Source organism: Terrapene carolina, unplaced genomic scaffold (genome assembly GCF_002925995.2).
Source record: "Terrapene carolina triunguis isolate 2854851 unplaced genomic scaffold, T_m_triunguis-2.0 Scaffold31, whole genome shotgun sequence".
NCBI lineage: Eukaryota > Metazoa > Chordata > Testudines > Emydidae > Terrapene > Terrapene triunguis.
In genome coordinates, this window is record NW_020664382.1 from 8,380,208 (window position 1) to 8,400,587 (window position 20,380).

The following is a 20,380-nucleotide window of genomic DNA, read 5'->3' on the forward strand; positions in this document are numbered from 1 at the left end:
AAGACTGTTGTTAACTTAATCACCAATGCATTTTGCTATGCTTTAAAGCAGCATTTTATCAATTTATTGTCCCCTGATTTACATAAAAATAGTAATAACTAGGCAACATGCAAACACATAAGCATGATAAGCATGATCTGCCCTGCAGAGCCCTCATAATTGAGTGATATCTCAGCTTGAGTCAGGAGTGCTGGCAGCTTCCTAGAAGTGGGGGGGACACCGGCTCCCAAATGATGGCCCCGCCCTTGCTCCACCCCTTTCCCTCGAGGCCCCACCCTCGCTCCACCCCTTCTGCCGAGACCCCGCCCTTACTCCGCCCCTTCCCCTGAAGCCCCTCCATGCCATGCCTCTTCTTCCTGAGGCCCCGCCCTTGCTCCGCCTCTTCCCCCTCAAGGCCCCTTCCCCACTCACTCCTCTCCACCTGCTCCCCCTGTCATTTGCCCTTAAGGCAGGTCCCCCTGTTCCAGTGTCCCTGGCTTGAGTAACAAGCAGATTTACAGTAGTCATCAAAATGTCTTTTCAAGGGAAAAAAGTTACATTATCAAATCTTACTATTACTGATCTACAGGAGATGTGAATTTGGGAACGTACTTGTTCTTGACCAAGGGGAGGCCAAAGACTGGAATCCTGGACCAGGTATCAGCAGACCTTAGCAAAACCAATTTGCATGAAAGGCCAGGGCATACAATCATCAGTACTGGAAGAAGGCTATAAAAGCCATCAACCCCAAATAGGGAAGTGGCCAGCAAGAAGAACTTGACTCATTCTCGCTCCACATTCGTGAATACTAGGCTTGTTGCAGGAGTGATGTATGTATGGACGTTTTGGGTGAGTAAAGAAGGCAAAATAGAATCAGGTCATGCTATGTTCCCTTCAGGAGTGTGGGTAGGATTTTTTAACTAAATAAGCCAATATCATGAAATTTCACCACATATTTAGATGTAAAATGCTGATAAAGTCTTCAAAAATGATTGCCAAGTCTGAGTGGTTTTAGAAGAGCCACTAATGCCATAGCAGAAAACCAGAACAGGGCCGTCCAGAGGGGGAGCCAAGTGGGGCAATTTGCCCCAGACCCCGGGCCCCACAGGGGCCCCCACGAGAATATAGTATTCTATAGTACTGCAACTTTTTTTTATGGAAGGGGCACCTGAAATTGCTTTGCCCCAGGCCCCCTGAATCCTCTGGGCAGCCCTGAACCAGTACAATCACTTGACAGACCAATAATACTTTCATAAATATAGAATGAAACACAGACAACTATTATCACACTGGGCCCAGTCCTGAAAATCCTCCTCATCTGATACTCCTGTTGAAACCAATGTGCATTCCCCATGCAGAAGACTGTCCTGGCTTGTGAGCTGTACATCAGCTATTGAAATTTGTTTTTTAATGTGTCACCCCACTATTGCATGGAATGAGTAAGACCATAAGTGCTGCATTTATCAAATCAATTACATTGTACAAGGCAATTCTAGATACATTTTAATGAAAAGTTTATGAAATCCCAAATCTAAGTTGTTATTACATATGTCAAATATCAAGATAGAACTACACATGAGTTGTCGTAAGTAAAACATTGGACCTATGTCCTGTACTTAACATGCACTCAGTAACTGGTAAGATAAAATGGCACCAATGTTTGCAGTGATTCCAGATAATGTAACATCTCTGAGCACATGTTGCAGGCATGATGTAAAATGTTTCAGAGTCAGAGGTGAAAGTAAGCCGGTCCGGTCCAGCGTACCGGCAAGAGCCAATACGCCGTGCTGGACCGGACTGGCTTCCCCAGGCTGGCAATTTAAAGGGCCCGGGGCTTCCTGCAACGGCCGGAGCTTCGGGCCCTTTAAATCGCCTCCCGAGCCCCGCTGCCAGAGCCCTGGGGTAGCAGCGGCAGGGCTTCGGCAGTGATTTAAAGGGCCCGGGGCTCCAGCCGCTGCGGGGAGCCCCAGGCCCTTTAAAGCACTGCCCGAGCCCTGCTGCGGGAGCCCCGGGGTAGCGGTGGCAGGGCTCCGTCGGTGATTTAAAGGGCCCAAAGCTCCGCTGCAGTAGCAGCGTCCGGAGCCCCGGGCCCTTTAAATCTCCCCTGAGCCCCGGGGCTCCCAGCCGCCTCTGCAGCTGGGAGCTCCGGGGTTGATTTAAAGGGCCCGCCTCTTCTGGTGGAGGCCATGCCTCTTCTGGTTGAGGCCATGCCCCCTGCTCAGGACTCCGGTGTACTGGTAAGTCCTTTAAGTTACTTTCACCCCTGCTCAGAGTAAGGACAAAATAGAGGTTTAATCCTGCAAACCCTTAATTGTTGGCTTCAGTGGGGTGACCAGTGTGAGTAAGGTCTTGCAGGATCACCCCTGGATGTTCAGTAATATTACTAAAGTGCTTTTTATACAGTGACTTTAATTGGGATGTGACTTTAACACATACATTAAGGTCTGAAAACCTTGTAAAGTGTTAACTTGAGTTGAATATGTTGGTCTTAGTGGCAGAAGGTCAGAACTTATATAACCTGTAAAGAATTACATACAAAACCCCCTATGCTAAAAAAACATTGTTAAAGTTGCAAAGTCAAGCACTCAAAAGTTAGGAAATGGATTTGAAAAGGACTTTTATTGTACTGGTTGAACAGCATCATTCCACTGCTGAGAGTTCCTCATCTGCAAGTGAGAGACAGCAAGGATAGAGGAAGAGAGAGGCTATGTCAGCTCCTAGACCTGAATCCCCTTCACCTGAAAAAAGGGGAAGAGCAGAAGAAATTGAATCTTTTTTCAGATCCATCTTTGTATCCCCCTCTTAAGACTCGTACAAGGTCACTAGGCATATCTTTCTCACCTTTTATGTCTCTCCATCCTCTGGTGCCATTGCTGTCTCCAGTGAGGTCCATAGTGGATCTGAGGTCAGATTCTGAGATATAGGATGATAGAGAAAGAGTTTAAAAGACCTGAACGGTCCAGATTAATGCCACCTAAGTCCGGGTTTCCTTAGTCTTTTGGACGTTTGTCCCTCCTCCTCTGGGTATATCTCTGGATCCAAGGTACTGGGAAGACTGACAGTCCTGGGCTCCATTTTAATTTATTATTAAAATTGTGTTTATTATTTCTACAGCATGAGCCAGAAAGGTGAGCGAATTGCATGCTCTGATAGTGGATCCACCACTTACTATTTTTCAGAAAGATAAAATGGTCTTTAGACCTAATCCCAGCTTTTTACCAAAAATAGTATGTGAGTTTCACGTCAATAAGACAAGTAATTTACTGGCATTTTTCCCAAAGCCGCCTGTTCAATAAAAGGGAATCTTCACTGCATACTTTAGATGCTAGAAGGGTTTTAGCATGTTATTTAAATAAAAACCAAGAGTTTCAGGAAGTCATCTAGATTACCTGTTTCTTATGCTAAGACTCATATGGGACATAGTATTTACTCAGACTGTTTCCAGAAGGGTTAAACAACATATCATTGAAAGTTACAAGTTAGGCACAGGGTCTGCTGCCACAGTTGTAAATTTTCATTCTACTAGGGCAGTGGCAGCATCTTTTGCCTGCCTGAAACACGTTCCCTTGGGAAAATTTGTAAGGCAGCTCCTTGGAAGTCAGTCCATATTTTACGGATTTGACTTTGAGAGCAGATGCTGGATTTGGTAGAGCGGTGCTTCAATCATTATTTAATTAGGATTCCGCTCCCTCCTGCTGAGTTTTCAGCACTCCTTGACAAACGACAGTACCTAGAAGCGGGAATATGCAGAGCCACTCAAAGAAGAAATGAAGGTAACTCACTTGTAACCAGAGTTCTCTGAGGTGACTCTGCATAGTCACACTCCCCGGCCTCCTTTTACTCTTGCTTAGATCTTGTCATGGTTTCTCTGAGCTGGCAGTGGAAGGAAGTGATGCAGTAAAGGGCACAGAGCCCCCCTATAGAGCCTTGCCCTCAGAACATGCAGAGACACTGAAGGGAGAGGTCCGAGGAGGAACATGTGCACTCTAGCAGGCTCTGCTTGGAGAAGGGTCTGCCATTGGACTCCTCCAGGCGGTGCAGTGTGAATAAGTGGAGTCGTTCCAAAGAGCTCTGGTTACAAGTAAATAGCCTTCATTTTTCTCACGGGCTCCATGGGCACCAAAGTATCTGAGTTCTTAACAAACTTTATTTGAATTTATTTGAGAGAGTGGAATTTTCCCCATTTTCCAGATAGGGAACTGAGGCGCTCAGAGATTAAGTTCAACATTATTCACTAATTTTGGGTGCCCAACTTGAGATGCCTAGAACCTTATTTTTCAGAGTGCTCAGCATGAGACAGCATTTTATATGTTCAAAGCACAGCTCCCATCAACTTCACTTGCAGCTGTGAGTGCCCAGCACTTCTGCAAATCAGACTCCAGGGTCTCAGGTCAGGTACCCAGAAAATGATGGACAGACGAAACATTTGGCTTAAGTGTCTTGGCTAGCATCACACAAACTCTGTGGCAGAGGCAGGGATAGAATCCAGTTTTCCAGGGCAGCGTTTATCTGCCTTAACCATGAGATCACTCTTTCTGTTCCTGCAGTCCCCGGCCTCATTCATTACACGTCTTCCAACTTCATAACAAATGAAGCAGGGTCCTATAGACAAGAGCCTCATCCACAACACAATTCTAATTCATCCCCAAAGCAGGTAACCTCCTGTGCATTGAAGGGAGCAGGGTCCTGTGGGAAAAAAAGCATGTAATCAGTTAGTTAAAGACTGTATCCTAATGCATATGCTCAAGAGGGTTGAATTAAGGTTGTACAGGCAACCTGAATTCTGGCATTTCATAATCTTTAAGTGCTTGACTTTGCAGCTTTGATGTTCGTTCAACATAGTTTTTTGTATGTAGTTTCTTGGGTTATTTTTAAAAAGTAAACTGAAAAAAACAGAAACTCCATCATGTGACGCCTATATAGGTCATCAGCAGGGCTGGACCCTTCAGATCCACCACACAAACCTCTGCCACTTGAGCTAATGGAATAACTGATAGCAGTATTAGGCTGTCATCCTCCATGTGGACCAACACTAAAGGGGGATGCGACACAAATTTTGTCAGTAGGTTTCATAGACATTTGTTGACAGCACGGGAATGGTGAGACTCAGGAATCTTGGGTTCTACCCCACACTCTGGCAGGGAGTGTGCTTTAGTGGGTACACACTTTTCTGCCCAGTACCCCAAACCATGACCCCCCTTTAGCCCCATTCCTTTCAATCTATCCTTGTCCCATTCCCATTCTCCTCACTTAGCCAGGCCCAGTCTGCACTCCTCAGGTTTCTCAGCCAGGTTCCAGTCTCCTTGCCCAGCCAGTCCTAGTCTCACCTCTTCCAGCGCTTCATCCAATCTTTCTTTCACCCAACCTAGCCTCCATTTCCCCCACCCCCACACACATACATTGCCCATCTATATTGGCTCCCAGGCCCAATCTCCAGTGCTTCCCCTTCGTCCCAATCTCTTTGCTCAGTCAGTCCCAGTTCTCCCATCTCCCCCGCCCCCTAAGTCCTTGTCAGATCTGTCTTTCTGCTCCACCTCATTGGTTCGGTCCCTATCATCTTGCTCAGCCAGTCCTCGTCTCCTCCCAGAGTTCCTCATCTAATCCCAGTGCTACCTCTCTGTGGATCACTGTGGTTCTTTTAAAAAAAAAGCATAATGGTATGCTTATTGGGTTGTAATGCTTCCTATGTCAGATGACCTACCAAGATAATAATGAAACATCTTTCTTTTTAGATAAAGGTCCAAGGGACCAAAAAGGACTGATGAAAGCAGTTGCTATTTAGTGGAAAACAACGCATGAAATGCCCATTTTACAAGAAGGAAATGTTTCTAACCACTGACTGTTAACAGATGCATGAAACAATATGAACTCTGTTTCATTTGGTTAGGCTTCACCACATCTCCCTGGAACCGTAACTAATCCTCTTAACTGAACAACTTCAAAGTCTTTGATTTGACACACATTGCAGGCATACAACAGATACCTCTTTGCTTCTAATTACCTGCTGGCAAAAGCTACAAAAAAGGTGTTTCTCAAAGAAATGGCCCACTGCCTGAGATAGTGCTTCAGTTGAACCAATCAAAAATCTCTTCCGTTACAGAATGCTGCTCAGAGGCAGGCAACGGTCCCATTTGAAACAGTTAGAGAGTTATTTAATCTGACCTCTTCTCATCTCCATGTTTAAGCTAGAAGCAACACTAGGGTTAAAAGCTAAGGGCCATAATCCTGCAAGCCCTCTCTCACATGAATATTCCTTCTCTGGGACTCTTTGGATAAATAAGGGTCTGCAGATCAGACCCTAAGAATGGGTATATAATGGGGGGGAAATAAAAATCCCAACTACATATTCACAATAGTGAACAGGAAGATCACCTTCTTACCCACCTACTTATAATGTGTATGGGGGGGAAACTGCGTGGCCATGCGGGACTTCAATTGTAGTGACACATATATGCTGGAGGTTTCATGTTGCAAATACTAAAACATCCTTGGAATTTCTAAACATTATAGATGACAGTTTCCTAGCTCAAAAAGTGTTGTAGTCAATACAGGGAAATTCTATATCTTGACAGATAAAGAGGAATTGATCACAGAACTAAAAATTAATGGTAACTTAGGTACAAGTGATCATGACTTGATCCCATTTATAGTGTGCAAACAGAATAAAGTCTAGACCAGTGATACAGAAAAATTTAATCAGAAAAATGTGAATGATCATTCGGAATTATTTAAGACCACTTTACTGGATGACCAAAAAGCCACAATTGAGGAAGAAGGGCCATGTTGATTAAAAAATTGAGCTGGTTTAGAGGGGAAGTGAAGGCAGCTATAATAAGTAAAATAAATAATATATAACAAATGGAAGAAAGGGGAATTTGATAATAATAAATATAAATATGAAGCTAGAAATTGTAGGAAATGGGTAAGTAAGCTAAGATACACAAGGAGCAATCTATGGCCAACAGAGTAAAGAACAATACGTCAGAATTTTTTAAAGTATATTAGGAACAAAAAGAATCCTAACATTGATATTGGTCCATTACTAGAAGTATATGTAGAATTATCAATAATAATGCAGACAAGACAGACGTGTTCAATAACTAATTCTGTTCTGCATTTGGGAAAAAACAGTTGATGTAGACATATCATATGATAACACTCTTTCCATTCCACTAGTATCTCTGGAAGATGTTAAACAGCTGTTGTTAAAGTTAGATATTTTTAAATCAGCAGGTTTAACTTGCACCCCATAGTTTTAAAAGAACTGGCTGAGAAGCTTCCTGGAGCATTAATGTTGATTTTTCAATAAGTCTTGGAACACCAGGGAAGTTCCAAAAGCTGGAAGAAGTGAATGTTGTGCCAGTATTTAAAAAGGGTAAACAGGATGACCTGGGTAATTATAGGCCTGTCAGCCTGATATCCCGGGCAAGATAATGGAGTGGCTGATACAGGAATTGATTAATAAAGAATTAAAGGAGGGTAATACAAGTAATGCCAGTCAACATGGGTTTATGGAATGTAGATCCTGTCAAACTGACTTGGTATCTTTGTTTGATGAGATTACTAGTGATAGGTAATAGGGATGATGTAAAAACATAGACTTCTGTAAGGCATTTGACTTGGTACATTTTGATTCAAAAACTAGAATGATAAAATTAACATGGCGCACATTTAATGGATTAAAGGCTGGCTAACTGATAGGTCTCAAAATGTAATTGTAAATGGGGAAACATCATTCAATGAGTGTGTTTTTAGTGGGGTCCTGAAGGGATCGTCTCTTGGCCCTATGCTATTAAACATTTTTATCAATGACTTGGAAGAAAACATAAAATCACCACTGATAAAGTTTGCCGATGACACAAAAATTGCAGGCATACAACAGATACCTCTTTGCTTCTAATTACCTGCTGGCAAAAGCTACAAAAAAGGTGTGTCTCAAAGAAATGGCCCACTGCCTGACATCATCATCAAAGAGGCTGATAAAGGAGGTGCTGTTGTCATCATGAACAGGTCTGACTACCAGAAGGAGGCTGCCAGACAACTCTCCAATACCAAATTCTACAGGCCACTTTCCTCAGATCCCACTGAGGAATACACTAAGAAACTGCACCATCTACTCAGGACACTTCCTACACTAACACAGGAACAAATCAACATACCCTTAGAGCCCCGACCGGGGTTATTCTATCTACTACCCAAGATCCACAAACCTGGAAATCCTGGACGCCCCATCATCTCGGGCATTGGCACTCTCACTGAAGGACTGTCTGGATATGTGGACTCCCTACTCAGACCCTACGCCACCAGCACTCCCAGCTATCTCCGTGACACCACAGATTTCCTGAGAAAACTACAATGCATTGGTGACCTCCCAGAAAACACCATCCTAGCCACCATGGATGTAGAGGCTCTCTACACAAACATCCCACACACAGATGGAATACAAGCTGTCAGGAACAGTATCCCTGATGATGACACAGCACAACTTATTGCTGAGCTCTGTGACTTTATCCTCAGGCACAATTATTTCAAATTTGGTGACAATATATACCTCCAGACCAGTGGCACCGCTATGGGCACCCGCATGGCCCCACAATATGCCAACATCTTTATGGCTGACCTGGAACAACGCTTCCTCAGCTCTCGTCCACTCACACCCCTTCTCTACCTACGCTACATTGATGACATCTTCATCATCTGGACCCATGGGAAGGAGACCCTGGAAGAATTCCACCATGATTTCAACAGCTTCCACCCCACCATCAACCTCAGCCTGGACCAATCTACACGGGAGGTCCACTTCCTGGACACCACAGTACAAATAAGCAATGGCCATGTTAACACCACCCTATACCGAAAACCCACCGACCGCTATGCCTACCTTCATGCCTCCAGCTTCCACCCCGGACACACCACACGATCCATCGTCTACAGCCAAGCACTGAGGTACAACCGCATCTGCTCCAACCCCTTAGACAGAGACCAACACCTACAAGATCTTCACCAAGCATTCTCTAAACTACGATACCCACACAAGGAAATAAAGGAACAAATCAACAGAGCCAGACGTATACCCAGAAGCCTCCTGCTACAAGACAGGCCCAAAAAAGAAACCAACAGAACTCCACTGGCCATCACCTACAGCCCTCAGCTTAAACCTCTCCAACGCATCATCAGTGATCTACAACCCATCCTGGACAATGATCCCTCACTTTCACAGACCTTGAGAGGCAGGCCAGTCCTCGCCCACAGACAACCCGCCAACCTTAAGCATATTCTCACCAGCAACCACGCACCGCACCATAACAACTCTAACTCAGGAACCAACCCATGCAACAAACCTCGATGCCAACTCTGCCCACATATCTACACCAGCAGCACTATCACAGGACCTAACCAGATCAGCTACAACATCACCGGCTCATTCACCTGCACGTCCACCAATGTTATATATGCCATCATGTGCCAACAATGCCCCTCTGCTATGTACATTGGCCAAACTGGACAGTCACTACGCAAGAGGATAAATGGACACAAGTCAGATATCAGGAATGGCAATACACAAAAACCTGTAGGAGAACACTTTAACCTCCCTGGCCACACAATAGCAGATGTTAAGGTAGCCATCCTACAGCAAAAAAACTTCAGGACCAGACTCCAAAGAGAAACTGCTGAGCTCCAGTTCATTTGCAAATTTGACACCATCAGATCAGGATTAAACAAAGACTGTGAATGGCTATCCAACTACAGAAGCACTTTCTCCTCCCTTGGTATTCACACCTCTACTGCTAGCAGAGCACCTCACCCTCCCTGATTGAATTAACCTCATTATCTCCACACTGATTTATACCTGCCTCTGGAGATTTCCATTACTTGCATCTGAAGAAGTGAGGTTCTTACCCACGAAAGCTTATGCTCCCAATACTTCTGTTAGTCTTAAAGGTGCCACAGGACCCTCTGTTGCTTTCTACAAAAATTGGGGTAGTGGTAAATAACAAAGAAGACTGGATCATTTGGTAAACTGGGCACAAGCAAACAATATGTGTTTTAGTATGGCTAAATGTAAATATATACACAACTAGAAACAAAGAATGTAGGCCTGCTTACAGGATGGGGGACTCTATCCTGGGAAGCAATGACTTTGAAAAAGATTTGGGAGTCGTGGTGGATAATCAACTGAACATGAGATCCCAGTGTAACACAATTAGACACCTGCAGCTGGCCCATGTCAGCTGACTAGGGCTCGCGGGGCTTGTGCTGAGTCAGCTGACTTGGACCAGCCCCAGGTGGCTAATTGCAATGTAGACATACCCATTGTGGCCAAAAGGGCTAATGCAATCCTTGGATTCATAAATGGGAATGTCAGGCAGGAGTAGAGAGGTTATTTTACCTCTGTTTTTAGCACTGGTGTGATCACTGTTGGAATACTCTGGCCACAATTCAAGAAGGATGTTGATAAATTGGAGAGGGTTCAGAGAAGAGCCACAAGAATGATTAAAGGATAACAAAAGTTGCCTTATAGTTATAGTCTCAAGGAGCTCACTCTATTTAGCTTAACGAAGAGAAGATTAAGGGGTGACTTGCTTACAGTCTATAAGTACCTACATGGGGAACAAATATTTAGTAATGGGCTCTTCAGTCTAGCTGAGAAAGGTATAATATGATCCAATGGCTGGAAATTGAAGCTAGAAAATTTACCAAGGATTGTGGTGGATTCTCCATCACTGACTATTCTTAAATCAAGATTTCTAAAAGATGAATTAGGAATTACTTTGGCCTGTGTTTTCCAGGAGGTCAGACTAGCTCAGGGGTCAGCAACCTTTCAGAAGTGGTGTGCCGAGTCTTCATTTAGTCACTCTAATTTAAGGTTTCGCGTGCCAGTAATACATTTTAACGTTTTTAGAAGGTCTCTTTCTATAAGTCTATAATATATAACTAAACTATTGTTGTATGTGAAGTAAATAAGGTTTTTAAAATGTTTAAGAAGCTTCATTTAAAATTAAATTAAAATGCAGAGCCCCCCGGAACGGTGGCCAGGACCCGGGCAGTGTGAGTGCCACTGAAAATCAGCTCGCGTGCCGCCTTCGGCACACGTGCCATAGGTTGCCTACCCCTGGACTAGATTATCACAATGGTCCCATCTGGCCTTGAAATCTGTGAATATATGAATCTATATATAAAGTCTGGGTTATATATTTAGAGATTTAGAAGACAGTCTACTACATTGGAACTGAATTATTCTCAGACATACAGACTTGTGTTTTGTCGTGTGTTTTCTACAATCTAAGGGTTAATTTCATCTCTGCTGTAACCATGTTGATTCCAATGGCAGTTGCATTTGCTGTGCCATGCATGAATTTGTTCAGAATTTTTTTATCAATATTATGTTTTAAAGAATAGCTTTCCCTGGTGTTTTTAAGAGCTTGTCTAAACACAAAAGTTTTATACCATTTAACTATGCAGCATACTTACAATGGAACCACCCCTATACTGTGGATGCAGTTATACCAAGATAAGAATAGATTATTCCTATATAGGCAGGGCAATAATCTATACTGGTATAAGGCACCTTTATACTTGTATAACTGCCTCCACATTATTGGGGTTGTACTGATATAACTATGCCAGTAGAAAGATCACCCCCTAATCAAAATAGTTATACTGGTACAAAAATTGTATGTAGATCAGGTAAAAAAATACCTGCTAATATTTTGATATGTGACTTTTCCTGTTATAACAATGCACGGGACAAAATAATTTTCCTTTTCTAAAAATCTATTTTTTATTAAAGCCACTGCCACTAATACCTCTCTAGATATACAGTGTGAGTCTGTAGATTTTTCTATAGTGCCTCCTTTAACCTGGGTTTATAAATCAACAATAACAATGCACTTTAGGCTAAATCTGGCATAAACAATCATTTTTCAATTTAATACGGCTGATTTCAACTGTAAAGCAATTAAAAAGCACTACCATGAGTACAGATCCCATGACTTCCCAAGCCCCTCTTTTTAGCTTTCATTCAGTGTTATTAATGCAATTTGCACATCACCGAAAAAAGAAATCATGATTTCTTTTTAACTTCTCTGTGTCCAGATTAACCTCAGAGTGGTACAGTTCCAGAGATGTGTATGCCCATTGCTACACACCCATCCCTTTTCTTTGCCCCTGTAAATCAAACACACATTCTGCTTATGCCACCTTGAAACCCCTGGCAATACCGCTATGCAAGGACAGCCATAGCTGTTGTCAATCATAGGCAGTTTAGCATGGGACAGAAACTGATTCCTAGATGGTTTGGGGGCAGGGATCATGTCTTTTCTACGTTCTGTAAAATGCCTAGCCTTGGTAAGGCACTGTTTAAACAAAACTAATTAATAATAATCTGAATGACTTGGCCATTTGGATCAAGGTGGAATATTAATTCTGCTGTATTATTAATTGGCTTGTTCATAGGGGTAGGAGAAAATAAGAATGGCCCTTAACCTTCATCTAACCAAACCTCTCTTCAGGTGCAAATAAGGACCCTGTTCCCTCTCCTTAACTACAGCATGCTCACATCCCATTCTTCTCTCCACGAATTTGCAAAAGGAAGGCAGGGAGCCATGGCCTAGGAAAGCCACAGGGGGAGAGAGAGAGAGGTGAGTTCCAGTGTTTTGGGCCATTGCAGTAGAAAGCTTTTCATAAGGGGGATGGAAAGAACCACTGAAGGGATTTGAGCTAGGAAGAAATCCCAGGGGCCTATTGGAGCGTTCCATGGAGTGGAGAAGGAAATCTTTCCAAGTTAGGAAACATTCAGAGAGTCATTCAAACTGCTGAGGTTCTCCCTCACCTGCGCTGTTAGTGTGTTCAACACTGGGAAGCTTTTACTGTAGTTTTTGCCTTCAAGATTGAGAAAAATGTTCACATTGTCAGTGTGCTAACGGGTCAAAGGATAGCTTGATATTTGTCACAATGCTGTTAAATAATATCAAATAAAGCAAACAAAAATTATCTATCTTGGCCCCCATCACCATAGTCTCCAAGTGCCTCACAGTCTTTAATGTATTTATATTCACAATGCCCCTCTGAGGTGGGGCAGTGGTATTAGCACCATTTTACAGGTGGGGAAAACTGATGAAATTTCTACAGCTCAGGGACTCGGTTCTCCCATCAGTGGCCCGGGAGGATGGGGGGTATATTGTGCCCTCTGATCCAGCAAGATCAGCTACACATTATTGGTGATGTCTGCACCACTCTCCTCCCTGAGAACTCTCTCCTGTCAGCATAATTAATCCACCCCCAGCAAGAGATGGAAGCTATGTCGGCAGAAGAAGCTGTCCCACTGACATAGCACTGTGCACACTACCACTTATACCAGCGTAATTTATGTCGCTTGGGGGGTGAGATATTCACACCCCTGAGCAACATAAGTTTTGCTGACATAAGTGGTAATTGTGGCACGCTGTGCCTGAAAGCATCACACTGGCACCCCCATATTCACCACTGTCATATAATTAGGATATGCCTTGTGAGGTATCCTTCTAAAAGTCTTGATCTGTTGAACATTAATCTCCTGTTGGATTGTATGTGCTATCATTGTATGGGAAGTTATGAAGTTTGGCTCTGTATGTGTTACTGAAATATGGAAATACCCACAACCAGCCTTTCAGATACAACAATGGAGAAACCAGACAGCGTTGATGGCCCATTAAGGCGAATCCACACTAGCAAGGACTATCACAGGATCTGTATACAATGAAGACTTCTCAGAGGGAGCACGTAAAAAATAATGAACACAGCTTGATTCACATCATAGCAAAAGATCTTTCCAGCAAGCTGGGAGAACGTATAAAGGAAGGGGAATGACATCACCATCGGTCCTTACTCCCTGCACAGCTCAACACCTGGAAACACGGCTGGAGAACAAAGACCTTGAACAGGGAGGTGGTCTCAGGCTGAAAAGAAGAATCTCAGCCTGTGTATGAAGGAACTACATCATCAGGGTGAGACACTGCTTGATTCAAATCCTGTCTAGTTTATAGAACTCAGATTGTGATTCTACTTTTATTTCTTAGGTGACCAACTTTGATCTGTACACTTACTACTTATAATCACTTCAAATCTATCGTAATAAATCTGTTTTATATTTTACCTAAAACAGTGTGTTTTGCCTGTGGGAAATCTGCTCAGGAACTAGAGCTGGTGCATGTCCTCTCCACATGGAGGGAGGGGTGGACTGGGTAATAAACTTACACTGGTCAGGCTTCTGACTGGGGCAGGATCCTGGTACAGCTCTGGGGTCCTAGGCTGGGGGGTTGTGGGGAATTGGCTGGAGTCTCTCTATTGTTAGTTCATGAGAGGCTAGAAGAAGCATTAATGTAACTCAGCTTGTGCGTCCCTGCCTGTGAACGTCTGTACAAGTTCAGTACCTGGACAGGTTTGCAGTTTGCCACAGCATCACAGTGTGAAAGGAGCCCAGATTGGTAAGACTGAGGGTTCAGCGGTACCACAGTTCCAGATTGCATCCTGGGGAACCCGTCACAGTAGTGTAGACATAGCCTATGACCAAGGTTGTTAGACTACTCTAACTTTCTGTGTGGACACTCTTATTTGGAAACAAACATGACTTTTTCTGGTTTATCTTAAACAGCTTCCAAAGTGACATAAGCCAAACCTGAAAAAGGACTCTTTTCCAGAGTAAGTCTTGGTCTACACTACCAAATTATGTTGGTATAACTAAGTTGCTCAGAGGTGTGGATTTTCCACACCCCTGGGTGACGTAGTTATACTGACTTAACCCCCAGTGTAGACAGCACTATGTTGATGGGAGGACTTCTCCCATCGACATAGTTACCGCCTCTCTGAGAGGGAGAGTATCTACATTGATGGGAGAAGCTCTCCCATAGCTAGCATCTTCACTAAGCACTACAGCTGCACCACTACAGCACTGTAAGTGTAGACAAGCCCTAAGAATGTTTACATGGGGAGTTAGTATCACTGTGGTTTAAATTTACACCCTACCTTATACCAGTATAACTTCCCATATAGAGACGCCTTTAGCCTGGGCTACACCCTCTCCCCAGCCAGTGTTACCCATTTGGGGTTAAGGCTAGTTAGCTCCTTGGCAGAGAGGTGGTTGTGGACTCCATGGGCTACTCCCCAGTTTTCTAGGCAGAATTGCTGCCACCAGGTGCATTCTGCCCTGGCTTACATCAACAGACACTGAGGGCTCAGTGCACCCTGAAATATACCAAAGCTTTGTCTGGATGTGTTTCCAATAACAGGTGCAATGCAGATAGCTCGGCTAAATCACTGCGCCAAGAGGGCATTACATGCTGACGGCTTATGGAGCAATAAGAGAATGTTTTGATCAATGCATTTTATAAACTGAAAAGATATAGTGAGTGAAAACACCAAGTTTCAACTATTGAACAAACATCTATAGAAGGATGTGAATGGAAAACCTGGAATTCTATTAGGCTTATACGGACTGGTGCTCTTGGAGATACAGTTTGCTAACCAATCTTGCTCATGTTTCACAACAGAAGAATGGAAACCAACTGCTAATGTTCAGTGTCCACAGAAAAATAATCAAGTGTCAATCACTGGTTGAATATAAGACAGTGGGTGGCAGCAGGGAGGTTGCTCTTCCTACCATATGTCTTTTCTCTTGCATTGGATCCACTGTGGCATTTGTGAAGTGTCAGTACTTGATTCCTTCCATTACCTGGTTTTAATTAACCCCCTAAAGTCCCTTTGTGTGGCTGGTGATGTCAGCTGTGGCTCTGAATAGAAGCCATCCCGTCAATATTTTTCGGAACAAGCTCCTCCTGAATGGGCCCAATGAGCCAGCGGACTGTTTCTTCTTTAATCCCACATTTAATAGCACGAGCTGGTGACAATAAACAGCTCCTCTAGCCTCTTCAAGCTTGATTCCATTTGACATATCCAACCCTCTTTTGTCAGCCTCACAAGGACATTCCACCTCAATGTACTCCACACAAGATTCACTTCACAAGTGTCATTGAGATGAAACAGTCAGAGTACTGGGACCTGCAACTCTAGGCCTCAGCCTCCATGACCAGCACTGACACTTCTCTCGCATGCCTTTGTGACTATATACCTTCAGTGAATGAACCCATTTTATTTTCTAGAGCACTTGTACAGCTATAGTCATCAAAGCAATGCAACTGAATGCCACTGTATAAATTTTCTTTCCCCCCCCCTTATATTCCTATAAGGACATGTTTTCATCAAAGAAGGAAAGGATTATAGATTTTGCCATGGCAACATGCTATTATGAATTCAAATGTACTGCTGGAAAGGAAGGAGGAAAGACATTTATTTCTCATAATTAAAATTAGAAAAGGATTTAAAATTGCAATTTTACATATATATTTTTAAAACTAGAAGCAGTGCTCATTGCAATGTCTCGCTCTTCGTTTTCTCCAGAGAGCTTTATTTATTTCAAAACGAGATTTTGTGGGGTGGGAGAAGAAAGGGTTTTATTTACTTTTTCTAGTCATGAGGTTGCCATTTCACATGCAAGGTGTTTGGATCTGAAAGTCGTTTGCTGCCTGGTGGAGGATTTTGCGATCCAAAAGGAGGAGGAAAGGTCAATGAGGTTGTTAATGCCAAGGAGCCATGTTTTAAATAAGGGAGACTTCACAAGCGAAAGCTGTGCTGGCTATTGCCTTTCATTTGTATTTACAGAGTTGGAGCCAATCGCACATTCATTAAATATTCCTTCAAATGCTCACTGCACATGGAATAAATGAACTAATTAGGTTAGGGTTTTTTTAAAAAGTCCTAGAATGTATACAATTGGCTAACATTGAGTAGAGCACTGTGCAAAGAACACCTGTTAATATCTTTATTTACACGTTCCTATGAATTTATCCTCTTTGCTTATGCAAAAAGGGAAAAAAAAGATTAACCACAAAGTAAACACCAAACAAAATATCTCAAAGTCAGCAGATTGCTGATACTCCAAGAAGAGGGGAGAGAAAACCAATGTGAACTTAAACATCGTTGTTTAAATCTCTGTTGCTATTTGCTAACAAACCAAAAACCTACCAGCCAGCCAAAGAAAAAGTTACTAAAAGTAGCTGTTCTGTTAGAGTTATGTGGATATGACCTAAATTTTCCAAAGTGACTAGTAATTTGGGAAGCCTCCATTTCTAAGTGTTCAACTTGAAATCATTTCAAAAGGAGCCCAGTTTCCAGAGAGCAGGTGCTCAGCACTGTCTGAAAATTAGGCCCCATCACGTATCTCATATTCAATAACCAAAAATGGAGGCACCCAAAATCACATATAATTTTTGAAAATTTCACCTATATATTTATAAATATCCAGCCAGTTCTACTTTCATGGTCCGTTTTTAAAATACATTTCCTTAAAGGTGCCTGCAAACCTAAGTCCTTCCCTCTAGGAAGTTTAAACCAAATTGATGATGAACAACCCCCCCCACCCCATCCCTTTCTCAAAAATTATGGAACCGACAAGACATATGATAAGCCTTACTGCTCTCTCACCTGCTCCTTTATTGCAGCCCAACCCTAAAAGAAACTATCATATACTTGTTCTGTGTACAGGACTTCAGACATCAGAACGGACAGTCCCACAACTCTCACAACCATTTTAAAAAGTGTAATTTTTTAGATCATTAATAAATGTTTTCTATGGACTCAAACACCTTTATGTTGTGTTAAACAATTTAAAGAGTCAGTGATACACAATGGACAGTATGAATGAAATACTGGCCCCACTGAAGTTAGTGGCAAAACTTCCATTGACTTGAATGGAGCCAGGATTAAGATTGGTGAAGTAGACTAAAACATCTCTTGTGAACCTCCATGCACATTACAATACAGGAGAAACAAGAGATATTTTTGGAAGCCATGTAAATAGGTAATATGATCAGTAGTTATTAAGCTCTACTCAAGCACAGAATACAAACATGTTGCTTTGTGGTCTCCAACAATACCAGCCTGGCTTGTGATCTCATCAGTCCCCACACTAAGCACCATCCACCCTAGTAGTTAGTTTTAATATAGCCAAATGCAAAGTTATACATATAGGAGCCAGGAATATAGGCCAGACTTACAGAATGGGGGATTGTATCCTGGAAAGCAGGGACCCTGAAAAGGGCTTAGGGGTCACAGTGGAAAAGCAGCTGAACATGAGCTCTTAATGCAATGCTGTGGCAAAAAAACTATAATGCAATTCTGGGATGTATAAACATGGGAGTAGTGACTAGGAGCACAGAGGTGATTTTTCACTCTATACATAGACTTTAAGGTCAGAAGGAACTATTGTGATCATCTAGTCTGACCTCCTGTGGAATTCTATGGAAGAATTCTTCTGTCCACCTAACTATTGCCTCTCAGGGAGGTGGATTACCTACGCCGATGGGGAACCCCTCCCGTTGGTGTAGATAGTGTCTACACTGAAGCACTAAAACAGTGCCGCTGCAGCACTGCTGTTATGCCACTGTAGCATTTCAAGTGTAGACAAGCCCTCAGTTTTCACTTATGGTTGCAGAGAGACACCTGAAGGCATGAAGCCGCTGTATCCTGAATGTCTGATACCAGAAGGCACATAAAAAGAGTCCCACATTTATTATTTTAAAAAACTCATGATTTTTAAGTCAATCTTGGGATTTTTTTGAGACCTGACTCAGGATTTTTGAATACTTGGGGTTGTGAATACTGCCTGTAGGAAACACGCTTGGTGATTCAGTAGGTGGCATTCCTTCTGAATGCACTGTCTATGTCTAACTGTGCTTTGTTTTCCTGTCACCATGTGTATGTATGTGAGAGCTTATGTATGGCTCTCATTTCCAATGGAGTTGAATGAGGTACTTCACCTGACTGGGTCTGTTAGACCTGTCCTGTCATAAAGAGAAGTGTGGATGGGAAGCATTGGTATATGTAGCAGTGCTACAGCAAAACCCTTCCCAACAGGTATCGGATGCAGTTTTTAAAAGTCAGACTTTATGCTGGAGCAGATCCTCTCTGCACCTCCAAGATGAAGGGGAATGGCAAGATGTTTGTAGTAGATGTCTCCAGCTCATGTTCAGCCTCATCTGTCAAATTGGGAGCGCTAAACATTATCTGGCACTTCTCACAAAAGTAGGTGATATTAAATCTAGTGTCCTGGCTGAAATCCCATTTGGATAGCAATTTTCTGCTTACCAAATTTCCCCCAGCCATGTAAGAGATCCTTCCTGAACAATTGTGTAGTACTGGAATGAGGCTGGTACACTGTCACATCATGATGTTGTATCTAGGGTTGCAAACATCATCCAGCAGCGATCTGCTTTCCTGGAGACATCACTCCCCAGCTGACAAAGATTATGTGCCACTGCCATACAGTTACATATCCATGCAAATTAAATAAAAAACTTTTTCATGTGCTTAGGTTTACCCAAAATACCCCTTGTAGTTTTTTTTGCTGGTGTGTTGTCACTTAGGAAGACTGTGAGATTCTTTCTCCCCTGGCTAACAGAGATCATTTGTGCCAATAAATTAACATGCCTAATCTCCAGAGCTTTGTCTACACCATGTGCACTGCTGCAACATGCAATCACACTGTGCTGTAGTGCAGTGCACCCTCCCTAGCCATCCAGCTTCAGGTGCACACTCAGCACTCCCTGCGCTCGCTGCTGGGCCTATAGATTGTTGCAGCTATTCTACGATGCCTGACCCAGCTCCCTGGAACAGGTGCACAAAGTCTATGGTTTACAATGTATATTTGCACCTGCTCACATTTTTTGTTTGTTTCTGTGGATTCTGAGGACATTTCTGTCCTGCACAAGGAATGGATCCCAAGATGGGCAGGGGTTGCACCTTACTATACTCTCATACTCACAGATGCCATGGCAGAGGACCCCCAACACCCTGCCATGCCCCCACTGTCTAATAGATTCAGGGCCTGGTAGCTCAAAGCTTACTATGAAAAGCATCGCTGCCTTTGGGTGGCACTACTCAAAGAGATAAAGGACTTATGTTTTATTACTGTTACTCTTCCATTGTATTGTATGTTTTGCTACATTGATTATTTTCCTTTCTTTTGTTATTGTTTTTTAATCAGCTTAACAGTTGTGGGGGGTTTCTACCCCCCAGGTATGCTGAGATGGAAGTGGCAGCACTCACAATTCAGTTGCAAGTCTCACAATCTTTGGTGTTTTTCTTACAGCCCCAGCTCTTGGAGTCATGTGATTATGTGAGACTCTCAGCTTTCTTTCTTTTCTTTTTTTTAAAGTATCTAGTCTTTATGGTTGCAGAGAAAAGCTTGAAAATGTGACACACACACACACACACACACACACACACCCTCAAAGCTCCCGTACTGAAGGCAAATAAAAAGATTTTTTTTTAAAAAGCTCTCATGATTTTTAAGCCCGTCTCATGAATC